This window comes from Telmatherina bonti (genome assembly GCF_933228915.1).
Source record: "Telmatherina bonti genome assembly, chromosome: 10".
Lineage (NCBI taxonomy): Eukaryota > Metazoa > Chordata > Actinopteri > Atheriniformes > Telmatherinidae > Telmatherina > Telmatherina bonti.
The window spans coordinates 21,174,693-21,188,432 of NC_136628.1; positions in this window are offsets into that span (position 1 = coordinate 21,174,693).

A 13,740-nucleotide genomic window follows, 5' to 3' on the forward strand; every position below is an offset into this window, starting at 1 on the left:
CTGCAAGCACAGCTGTCATTCTCATCCTTTCACAAATAAATGTGAATAAAATAAAATAAACATCTACATTTGTAAAGATCTGAGTTAATTTATTTTTAGCAAGTGTTTTGGCATTTTCTTCACAAAAGGACAGCCAAACCTTTGTGTAGCACTTGAAATAGAAACTTAAATTATTCAGTCAATGTCTGCATACATAATATCATCTCAGGCCAGCTATGAGAGTCACCTTTATAAAATATATAAGTAGCAACCTGTGATTGGAAATCTTGGATTGAAATTATAATCTTGGGGTCTGTTCCTCATCTATGCATACATCCAGTTAACGGGAAAGCTACTCCCCAAGCGGGTAAGCACACACTTGCTAACAAATATCAATGCATACAAACAGTATGTTCCATGCTGCCTACAAATAACCAGTGCATGACTGCTGAAACTGCATACCTTGAAATGCATTCCTTTCCACGGGAATGGTGGGTGCACCCGTGTGAAATGACATGACTCTGTGATCTTCTCCCAGGAAAATGAGAGATTGGGGACCCTTTAGTTGAGTTTATAACCCCAGGGGGAGAAAATCCAGAGGTAGGCTGTAAAGTGTGTTTCGTTTAAACTCATACATAAAATGTTAGCTCTGAAGATTTTTAGTGGAATAATTATGCTGAATGTGTAACAAGGTATGTAGAAACAGCATTTCTAGTGATTTCCATTCAGCTGCTTTTCCACTGCTTGCAAGTTTTACATTTAAAGATAGTAAGGCGTGTGAAAATTTGAAAGTGATTTAAAAAAGAAAAAGAAAATCCTTGGCATAGTTTGTTTTTGTTCTAAATAATAAAAATAAGCTGATATTTTTCCCCTGGATTTTCAAATTGTTGATCACGTGTATTCCCTTTGTGTTTGGGTACCTGTAGTAATGCTTTATCAGGTCAAAAACTCAAAAGCAAGCCAAAGCTGCAAGCGGATTTAGGCGTATTTGTGTAGACAGATGCAGCCACTGAAGCAGAAAGATAGACTGACTGTAAAAGCGGGTATAAATAGCCTGGGAGTGGAGATGATGAATAATAGAGACTACCAAAGCAGCTGACAGTGAGGTAGAGGGGCCATGACAGCAGCCCAATAAAACCAGGTATAAAAGCAGAGGTCATGATATAGAAATGCACACAAGAGAATAAAAATATGGGAGAAAGGAGGAATATTATGATTACATGTCTTAGTTATTGTTGGTTAAGTTTCTTTTTACGTAAACACTATATAAGATGACTCACTGTTTTCTTTTTCTAAAGAACGCAGCTTTTTAATGTATGTATATACGTACAGATACATAAAGATCACAATGAACTTATAGCTCAAGCCTTGGGGCAGCATAACAGAGTTCTGGTTTTCACAGCTTTTGAATTCATGACCAGATGATGGCTCAGGAATGGGCTTTCCTCTTCTCAGCCATATTACATCAGCGGAGGAAGGTGTTCTGAATGTTATGGGTATTGTTTGCTTGTATGTGTACTTTGGGAGATGTCACAGAGTTATTTCTATTTCTGTTTGAGTGTTGAATTACTGCCAGAAGAACCAGTGTGGTCACATTTCTGGAGGAGGCTTCTTCTGTTTTTCCTAGAGATGGAGTACATTAAATGAATACTTTACGGGCTTTTTACTCACTTTTATACAGTAACATTATACTTTTATACAGTAATATTGAAATAAACACAGGTTTTTAAATCTATTCTCTAGAATCATGGCTCCTGTCAAAGTTATGTTTGTCACTCCACTGAGGTCTTTAGTTTCTGAGGTGAAAGCTCACTTCTGTTCAGTTTCTACCTCTGACATTGTGGGGATATTTTAGAGACCAGGAGACATAGGTCAGGGGTGAGATAACATAAATGGTGCCCTACCTATGAGACATGGTTGGTTGGTAGACAGGCTAATTAGAAGGCCTCTTTGACCTAACCTCTGACCCCAGAGCTACATGGCATGGGATCATTTGAGGGGAGCTCCTAAAAGCTGCATGTTCTTAAATTAGTTCTCTATATCTTTTTCGTGTTCATTTTTATCTTTTTACCCAACATTTTAAGAAAGAAGTGAAGGTGAGAAATGTATGAAGATTTTGTGCTTGTTACATGGTTGAATAGTGTTTCAGTCTTACAGCCTTAGCAGGGTGGATAGGAGAATTACACTGTGCATGAAAGATATGTAGAAATTACTACAGAGAGATTCAAAAACTTATTTAACACACTGAATCCTTCTCTCTTTTATTGTCAAATAACAACCTAGGGGATTGTCTTTTGACCTTAGTAAACTGTTTACCCCACATTATCATATCTGACACCTTTAGCATATTTTCTTTTCTTAGCAGAAATATCTTCAACCCTATACGATAGATTGTAAAGTATTGTACATGACTGGTTAGTCACCAATTGTTATACATTGACCTGTGTGACATTCCTAGGATGCTTCTGTATAAAAACTACCTGAAGTCCAATGGTAGCTCCTTAACTTGTTGGATCTTAAAAGATTCAAAGGATGTGATTGCCAAAAGAATCCATCTTGACAGACATATATGCATTTGTTGTCATGGCAAGTCTTTCTTTAGATAGGTGTCCAGTATCGGCTACCACTTATATGAGGACAGCCAGCAATGGGATATATTCGTATGGTATCAGTTTTATCTTGCAATTTGTCCTGTTCTTTGATCTGATCAGTTGGAATATTATCTAATTGACATCATGATCGACATAGAAGTCATCTGCTCTTCTGTCAAGATTATACCTATTTATATATCTATTAATTTGCACATTTGCAAATATGCACACTTTAATAAATAACCAGAAAAACACAGGTGGATAATCAAGCTTGGCTTTAATATAAACAAACAATAATTTGCAAATAATAGTTTTTTTTTTGTTTTTTTTTCATAGAACTATAAACAAACACGATGTGGCTATATACACACGAGCAGTTGCAAGTTTTAATTTCCTTATTGAACATGTTGAGCAGCTGTTGCTGAGAAGACTGAGCAGATGGTCTAGTAAGTGACTGGTCAGGACTGATCTCGAGCTCCTCGTGTCCACATGTCAAAGTGGTCTTGGACAACCTTGGTATGTCATTTGGTAAAAAAAAAAGCACTTTAAGAGAAAAATAAAAGCCAAGTGTGTGAATGTGACTTGCTTCGAATAGTTGATATGACCAGAGAAACGTTGCAGAAATGCATCTCATTTACAACAATGAACAATACCATGTATTGATTAGGAATATTCTTTGTCATTAAGACCTCTTCACTCTTTGCCTGTTTTGAACGCTTTTCTTCTAGTACTTATAAACAAGAGACATGCAGTCTAAGTAGGAAAGAGTCTTTTTTTTAAAGTTTAGACCATGACAGAGAGCACCCTTCATGCACATATAGTCAATACAATATTGAAAAAGAATGATCTTTGACCATGTAGAACAACAGAGGCTGATTTTGAACTTCAAGATCAAGAAACTTTGACATTATTGAGGTCAAAATTGCATCAAACCTGTATGATGGCATTTCTGCACAGAATCTGACTGTAGTTGCTGTTGCATGACCTCAGTAGATTTTTTCAGTTAAGGATGCCTTTAGGTTTTGTTACAATTATGGCTCTATATTCCTTTTCAATACTGTGCGAGTCCTAAAGCAGCAACAAGAAAAGTAGTTACTACTGAAGGAAGGTTTATGAGGTACTAAATAAAGAGTAGGGGTTTCTTTTTGTGTGTTGTGCAAGTCACATTTTAAGTATGTGTCAGTAACTGGGCTGTGACTCTCACTGGTTAACGACAGTGTTTGCATGTAACATTTAATATACTTCACAAAATAAGTAAAGCTGAAATTGATGGGAATGCCTGTATTTTACATCAGACAGAGACCTCGTGAGAGATTATATACATAGAATTTAGATGAATTTGCCCCATTCTCACTGTTCCCCAAGCCTTTTCCCACCCCATGCATATTTATCCCTGAACACAGACTCTTGATTCCATTATGTAAAATTATGTTACTAAGGTAAATTACTTGAAGAACCAGGATGTGCTGCACCAAATAGAACAAACCTCGTGTTTGTCAGTAAAATTGGTGAACAGATTAGAAAAAAGATGTTTTACAAATGCATTTGCTGCTGGAGTTCAATCAGAATGACAGATTTAAAAAAAAAAACAAAAAAAAAAACGGTTAGGCTTTGAACTGTCTGCATGATGATTTTCTGTACGGTTTCACCTCCCGGATTTCATGCTTTGGCAATAATTTCTCTTCTTAAAAGCTTACAGTGTGTATCCATTTAAGACTTTCTTATGCATGTGTGAAATGTTCCGCACTGGTGTGAAGTGTTCCACAGTCTACAGAATAAAGACAAACTCCCTCCACTGTTTGTGAGAAAGGGTTATTTGAGAGAGAGTGAAAAGAAGAAAAAAAGGAGGGGAAGAAAGACAGAAGAGAAACTCTAAATTTATCTAAATACTTCTTCCCATACAGGCCTTTCCCTCCACATCTTTTTTTTTTTTTTTAAATCTTGCATCAATTACATAACGGGTAGCCTCTTTGGTATGTATCTCTTACTCTTTGAGAAGAAGATAGAAATTACTGTGCTAATATGCACATATTTTCCATTCCTTCAAAATTTACACCCCAAAATGATATGCTTTGCCCTGTGTTTTGCTTAATTATTCTTCTACTTGTGAAACATTTTTTTGGAAAGTAAAGTACATTCAGAGAGTGTGAACTGTAAAATCATGACTAGGGCTCCATGTGTTTGGTTTTCTCCATTAAGTTTTTGGCCTGTAAGACTTCTGAAAATAATGAAAAAAGGCTATCATAATATCCCAAATGTATTATTATATTGGAAAAAAGCAATCATGCTATTTTGAGAAGCTATTAACTGCAAATTATAGACATTTTTGTTCTTAAAATAACTTGAATAAATAAGTTTAATTAGTCCTATAGTGATTTTTCAAGCTTGGTGCATCTCTTTGTTTCAAGGATTCTCTTGCTCCTCTTGGGAGGATAAAAGTTAAATACTCTGGTTTAGGATTGTTAATGGTAAGCTGTTTTTATCATCATGTTGGACAATAGGGATGGCATGAATAAAAAGATGCCCAAGACCTGGTTTCCTTAAAACACACTTTTAGGAATCTTGGTCTGACAGTTTTAGCTTTACTTCATCATATCAGATGATTCCTTCACTTTTTAGCTGTCATGTGGCAAATGATAAATGGTTTCTGCTTGAACGGAGACTTCATCTCAACAAAACATCTCAGATTCATTCATTGTTGTTACTGGGTACTTCTTAGTTACTGGTTTAGCAGCTGTCCTACAGTTTAGTTGGATGCCCATATCCAAGAGGTTAATGTGGTATTAGTGGTTTTAGACATCCACTGTTTCATGTGCTACAGAAATGTTCTTGTGTTTTTTCCCAGATTGTTGACCTAATATAAACCTCCCTCACAGCTCTAAAGTTAATATTTCCAACCTTTAAGCTTGGTTTTCACTCAGACACACCATTAACTGTGAGAGCGTTTACAGACAGGTACGTCCTTCCAAATCCTATTGAGTCAGATTTGACACAGTTGGACCCAACTCCAGGAGTGGAAACATAAAGTCATTGATGGTAGCAAGCAAACTGTTAAAACAGGAACTTATGCACCAAGATGTTTGCAAGGCAAAAGCACACAGATTCAACATTGGTATAAACTTCTGGGAAAGACTCATCATACTGATGTTTAAACTTCTCATGTCAATTACCTGTAGTGCTCTAAGTCTTATTAGTCCTGGACAGCAATTAACCTGTTTTAATTGAGTCTATGTTGCCAGAGGAGGTGAGACAGTAAAACTCGTGATTGAAGAAAGGAGCAGAGTGGCTGCCAGTGGACACACTCCAGACATCACTCATATTATTCTTTAACTGAACTGAGATAAACACATTCTTTGCACTGACTGATGCTGATTTTTAATGTGACATTATCAATCTTTTCTATTGAGATGTAATACGTGTATTGAATTAATTGCTTTCCTACATTTATTTTTGAAATATTAGTGTTTTTCTTTCAAATGTAAAAAATGATCTCTTGTATTAAAAAAATCTAATCTGGTGCAGAGTCCATAAATTTCTAATCTTATGTCTTTAATCTGTAAATGCAATTTTTACTAAAACTTTTTCAAAGGTTTTGTAAATGGATTCCACTTTTTAAAAAAATAGTGCGATTTTTAAGGGGTTCAGCTACTTTTAGTAAAGATTTTTGTTTTCAACTTTAATTGGAAAAGCATTAAGTTCCTAAGTCTCAACATCTGTATAGTTCAACTATTTCACCATATGAGAATAATTCTTTAAAACATTAGTAGTAAGTGAAAGGTTAAATATAAATCTGCGGGGGGAATGTACAGTCTTGAAGATTTAATTACTGATACACATAAATGCCTTTTACAAGGATCAATATTTGCTGATTAGTTGTGACCATTTATTTTCTTGTTTCAGTTTTTATCTTTTTACTCCATTAACCTGTTAAAAACAGCAAAAGGGGAGGAAGACATCAAAATTATTATTTCTGACTTATGTGAAAAATTGAATACATTATGAAATTGACAGAATCATGTTTAAAAAAAAACAAAAAACAAATTCTGTGTGAGAAGGCAAATGACTTCTGATCATAGAGTCTTGGAGTTTATAGAACTGTACAAGAGAGAGACATGGCTCTGTTCATGATGTGTAATTGAGACATATGACATTACTAGTGTTTTCCATTCTAATCCAATAACTGGAAATTGATCCCCTAATCCACTATTTCATTACCAGAGCATCTGCCATACAATTTATATGGAAATGAAAATAATACTTAACCTCAGACAGACATTAGACGTAGATCAATAATCATGACAAATACTACAGGCCTCAATAACACAAAAAAGGTAACTTAGAGAGACTCTTACAAATGACATTTATTTTCGTATATGTGAAACTTGTTTTTATTCAGTATATTATAAAATTGTTTTGGGGATAAAAAAGAAAAATTGTATTCATTGTCAATTTATTCAATTTTTTAAATTAACTGGGTTTCCTTGAGGTGTACATTAATTTGGCCGCATGATTCAGTCTCACTAATCCCATCCTTCTCTGCCTCCTGTTGTTTCCTTCTTTCTGGCCATTTGTGCCTCTAATTATTAGAGCTTGCCAACTAACATAGAGGAAACCTAACAAAGCACTGATGTTTTAGTCACAACAGTCCAAGTCAAACATCAGAACTCTCAGTCTTCCCTCCCCCTCATAGCAGGGCACAATACTCCTTGGTTTTGCTGATGTACACAGAAAGCTTCATACTGTAGCATGTGAGTGTTGTGAACTCACTTTGACTGCTCAATATATTCCAAATCAGCAGCCCAGGGAATTTTGTCATTTATTTCTTGGTAGGTTATTTATTTATAGGTATTTTTGCATTTCTGCATAGATTTTTCAGAGAACATTATGTGAATGTAAGACAAAGGAATTAAAAATTATCGTTAATAAAATATGCAACATATAAGCAGACACTTTGAAAAAAATTAACAGCAATATTTTTTCAATTGTTTGCATTCTGTATTATTGATTTATCTATTGTTAAAATATCCATATGAATGTACACTGCTGAAGTAGAAAATGTTTGTCTGCATGGATGTGGATGTTTGCCCGCATGCGCTTGTTTAAGTGGCTGTGTGTCTGAGTGCGAGTGTGTCTCATCTCTGTCTCTGTGTCTCTCTCTTGGTGGGTGGTAACTGTTAAACTCTTCCATTTGGTGGGATTACTCCTCCAGTCAGGCCTGTGGGAGCAGCCATCAGCCCGTCATCTTTAAGCAGAACACTATGCCTTCTGATGCTTTAATCCCTTCTTCCCTCCCCTCCCCTCCTTTTCCCACACTCAACCTCTTAACCTCGTCTCCCATTTTCTCTCCCCTCCCTCCTTTTTTGTTGTGACTGTCAACTTTTAGCTGAAGTGGCTGAAATTCACAGAGGAGGTGGATGTGTTAAAAGCTGCAACGTTACAATTTAGTGCCAAAATGCAGCTGTTATTTATGCTTTTGGGAAGGAACTATCAGCTTTGTGTATATGCTTGTTATCTTAACTAAAATTTCCATTGAAAGTAATGTAATTGTTATTTTTCTTATTGTTAAATGAAAATATTTTTACATTTATTCTCACTTATGGACATTTTAATCCTTTTCACATCTTAAATCCTTCAAGACTATATTACACTGTGTCCAACACTAAAATCCTGAACCGGTCTGGATGATATGGATCTGGCATGACTGTGGTTCATAGATGTAACGAGACCATCAGAGCTGACGGGCAAGAAAGGGTCTAGTTCTGTCACTGCTGCTTGACCTGGAAAAACCATTTACATGGAGATTTTTTAAATGAGCTGTGAAATGTGCATGTCTGGCTAGTTTCAGAGGAAAGTGAGTAAAAATAATCTTTTCATTTTAAATCCTTATAGTAACAGTGTCAATGTGACTACCCCCTTGGTGGTGTAGGTCTTTAAGTTAAATGCTTAAGTCAACCTGCTAACATGTCCGCAAAAACCAAACATTTGCTACCAGAGAAACTAGATGTGTATTATCTTAACAATCTCAACCTGAAGTTCCACATTGTTGTATTCTGAGGTTTTGTGAGAAACTGGTCTTTTGAAACTGAAATCTTTTTTTATCAAAGCTGTTTTGGTACAGTTTCACTGCCTCAACCAAACTTAACTTTGAGCAAAAATAAAGGTCATGTGAAACAGAAACCAGTGATTCACAAGAGACTCGAGCTGCAGTATAAAGAGTAAAAAAAAACAAAAAAACAAAAATTAGTGTACTGTGCAGGACTTTAACCTCCTATTGTGTTCATTCAAATATAATTGTAGGATTAAAAAATACTAGTGAAAACTGTGACATTATGGCTGACAGTGCTATTTGCTTTATATCATCCATTATAGCTTAGTGAAAGTGCTGACTTTGTCATACTAGTGTTGTTTATTACAACTCTTCTCATTGCCTGTGTTTGTTTCTTATTTATTATCGTGTTTTTATGCTTACAAGTGACATTTTGCTGCTTTTTGTTGCTCTCTTGCTTCTAAAACATGGGCATGTCCCTGCTTTGGGAATAATTAATTATTGCTCTGCAATTTAGGTCAAATAAAGGAAGTCTGGTATTCAAATGTTGGGAAATATCTAAATTCTGGATTTGTTCTGGATTTTATTTGGAATGCAAAAGTAGGTGAACTGGCACTTTTTAAATATTTAGGATTTTATAGAAATTTATATGTAGTTCAACTGCTGTTTTGAGCCATATGATTACTTAACAAAATATACAGTTCACAATCTATTAATAAAAACTCTGGTTGAAGTCACAGCAATAATAGATTTGTGTGGTCACATGTGTGCTGTAGTACTATGCTTCTTATTAGTACCAGTGCTGTATGTCATTGTGCCAGTGTTGTTTGGTTAAACAAACAAAACTCTAATCCACCACCAGCCTGCCATATGTGGACTTGTTTGCTAACTGATTTGGGATAAGATTGTGCATTTTACTGAGAAACTTTGACATGATTTCTATGACTGTTTCTCAAAGATGAATAACTACGAATGAATAATTGTATTGTTTTGTTGTGATGACTTATGTTACATTTCACAATCCTGGTTTATTAGTATCCTTCATTTAACAAATTTATCTACAAACAATAACCACTGGAACATAAGGTAACCAATTTAACTTTAAATTCTATTCATTTTCATTTCCATATTTACTTACTTGATTTTAATCTAAATTGGCACATATCTCAGAGGAATTATTTATGATGATGATTTTTTTTCTCATATGCAACTCATCGTTTTAATGGCCAGTGTTATATGTCACAAAAGCGCATTAGGCTGGCCTATTTTCCAGTTTGCTAACTCAGAGTCGTTTACCTCCTTGGTCAGATGAGGAGAGAGGTCTTTTTATATTTTTGGCTGCAGCCCCATAAAGGTCTTTTAGCTTATGTATCTGGAGCATGCTTTAATAACAAGAGAACAAAATGGTGTGTATTTGTGTGTAAGTTAGTGGCTGTGTGAGTGAAGAAATAGGCCATGCAGTCTGTGTTCATGAGCTTGTGATGAGGTCAGGAGGTTGTTTGGTGTGTGCAGCTGTCTGAACTCTGCTGCATCCTTATCCATTGCTCATTCTAGCTCTTGCTACACTCTTTCTTACAAACACAATTGCACATTTAATTTCTATCTTGTTTTTCATTGTTTTTATTTCTTTAATGAAAGTAGACAGAAGGAATTAGAGAGCTGCAGTTAGATAGCATGAAAACAAAGCAGACATATATCGTGTTCCCACCTCTTTTTATAAACAGTCTATGGTTCCCATCCCTCCCATGTGCTTGTATCCCAGATTATCATCTCTGAATTTAGCACCCTAATGATTGCTGCTCCCTGTTTACATTGGAAGGGATTATGATGGAAAGAATGATACTAAGCATTAAACCCTTCTAATCTAAAGGGCACTATCATGTTCAGAGAAAGGAGACTGCTTTGTTCATTTGATTCTCAGCTTTGATTATAAGGCACACCAAACAACTTGATTGCAAAGTGTTGCCTTTTTCTCAGTCTATATCTGCTATGTCTCTCTGGAGAACTGTAAATACTAATTAAACTTAATATCTGAATCAGTTTTATAATTTGTGCTTGTTAACTATCCTAAAATAGTGCAGAGACATCATCTCTCCAGATTTTTACTCCCTTTATTTTTTTTTTTGTCAGAATTAAAAAACATTTTATGGAATTATCTTCTGCTTTAGTTAAATTTCTTGTTGAAAGTGATTTCGCACAAAGCCACAATAGATTCACCTGTAATGACTCTTACATCACAAAGATTACTCTGTAATCATGCTTTTACATTGCAAAGATTTGAAGTAGTTCTGACTGTGGTGCTCCTTCATGTTTTCGTCATCCTTTTATGAACTCAGGACAAGCCTAAAAAAATATGTTACGTAAATTTCTTTAGTTTTTGATTGATATCTTTAGAGGAAGGAGTTTTTATCAGATTACTGACTGATGCTTTTTATTTGTTGTATTATTTTTGATGAACTACCTGCAAAACTGACTATAATACTTCCTATTCATTAACTTTTAAAATATGGAGACTTACACATTCCCAACAATACAGGCAATTAATTCTGTGTGTTTACATTAATATCTGCAATGAACAGTGCTTTCAAAAAATATTTGCCCCCTTCTTTATGCCTTACTATTTTGCAAATTTGCCACCCTTAAATGTTCCAAGTCATCACTGATCATCACCACCTTTGCAGTCATGAGTTAACTGATTAACCACAATTTTTTGAAAGCTGAGTTTAAAATCATGAGAAGTCCTGATACTGAAAGGGAACAGTTCCATTTAACTATCAGATGATAAGCTGCCTCTCCACAACATGAAAACTCCTGTCAGGCACCATAGTGGCTAAGATTAGAGGGCACATGGATTCATACATGACATGCGTCACCTGAGACTGCAAAGCCAGACGGACAAACCTGTGCACTGCCTGGAATAATGCAAAGAGGGTGGCCAAGGACTAACGCGCATGAATACATCAGGATGATGGCAAAAGAGAGAACAAAATGGAGGAACTGTAGAAGCACAAGCACTTGATGTTCCGCTGACAGATGGTTGAAGTGGTGGATTTGAACAAGTGCTACCAGTGGCCTGACGAGCTGGACTAACTGGAGAAACTGCAACACGTTAACATAACCTTACTGCTGCCTGCCCTACTGCATGCTGATGCTGCACAAGTATAAGGGCACATTCACATCAGCCTTTTTGATTCAAGACCTAGTCTGTTTGCTCAGAAAGTCTGCTTTGTTTGGGGAAATGTGAATGCGCCAAAGGAATCCTGATTCGGATCAAGTAAACGTACAAACGCAGGTCTCGGTTCGCATTAAGCAGACCAAATACAGGAAGTGGACTCCAAAAAAAGTCACTTTCTGCATTTGGTGTAGTATTGCATTATGGGTAGTGATTGTGTTGAGGGTCCTCTGCCTCGTCTGTTGTTCATATGGTGCCCATTGTTGCAGTGTATTTCTGCAGTATACTTGCAAGACAAAACAAGACACCCAAACAGCAATAGTTTTGTACTTTATGTTTATGTCACAAGTGGAGGGTTTCTTCTTGGGTCTTGTCTTCTCTTTTGCTAAATACTAGTGCAGCGCCACCTTTGGTGATAATGGGGATATATCATTCTAATGGTTTGGCTTGTTTGACCAAAGTGCAATGTGAATGCAATCTCGGTCTGCATGGATACACCCCCCCACAACTGAGCCGAGTCCCCAACTGGACCAAGTCTAGCAGACTATCGTAATGTGAACGCACCCTAAATTCAGCTTTATACTTGAAGCATGTCACAGTTTCTTGTTGCTGAATCTGATCATAGACAGGTGCAGTCTTACACCTGATGCCTGCTTTCTCTATATGTTAGGGGACCTGTCAGTCACATCTGTTGTTACTTTTAATGAGAGCAGTTGTGTCTTCTGTTATATGCAATTTATTTTGTGTTAATGTGGGTTTGTCTGTGTGTACTCAGAAAAGAACTTTTTCATGCATGTCTGCATGTGTATACTGTGCCTACAGCTAACTATTTTCCCTGACCACCTCCTTTATGGACCTACCAAGAAGCTGTGGATCGTGTTGAAACCATGCTTGATTTTATACTTTTATCAGTTAGCTTCTTACCATAGATAGTGCGTTTTGACTGATTCTGTGCTTTTGATACAAACCAAAGCTGAAGTAATTAGCAACATATAGTTCTCCTTTTTTAACATAAGTATGAATCATCTGCAACGTGACATTCCTCAGACATGTCTTAGTAAATTAAATGGTGCAAAGTTTTTGTTTTTGGGCTCCAAAACACCAGTTTCATGTGAATAAAGCAACCAAAGATTAAAAGCTTAAAGCAAATACACCTCAGCTTGTCTCTTTGTGGACAGCACCTTAATTAAATCACCCTGTCTCTGAAAAGTCAAAAGCCTCAGGAACCCTCTGCTCTTTGGGGGTCCCCTCAGGTGTCCAAAGACACCCGGTTTGGAACCACATCTGTACATTGTTGCTTTCCATGCTAATGGAAAATGTAACAGTCTTAGACAGCATTTAGGTTAAATGACTCTGAGCAGTTAAAGAGCAACCAGTAGCTAATGTGACTAAGAAAAAGGTAGCAGGCTAGAAGGGATATGCTATTGTGGCCTAGCAGTACATGAATTATTCATCACCTCTGCTCGCATGACTGGTGGTAATGATTTTGATCAAATCTGGCATGATGGGTGTTGGTTTGGTAGGAGAAGTGAGCATCACAACTATGTATTTTTTTGTTGTTGTTCCATACAGTATGTCCATACAGAACACGTTTAGCATCTGAAATGGCAGGAAGAATGAAATGGAGATTCAATCTTATCCTGTCAGCTCTGCACTGATACTGCCACCCCCACTGTCACATACATTCTGTGATGATGTCTGATAAGGAATGAAAGGTTAGTTCCGGTGTCTTCGTGTGTAGGATGAGAGGGAAAATGCTATTTGCAACCAAGAAGAATTAAACAGAAAACACATCTAGTCAGTGAGTTTTTATATTCATATAATCCAGGCTGTGTTCACCGCCTACTGAACAGATGACAAACAATGAGTGTGTTCACATCACAGCAACAACATTCCAAACGACAATTAAATATAGACAGCGAAATAAGCAATAACAAAAGAAATCCAGACAT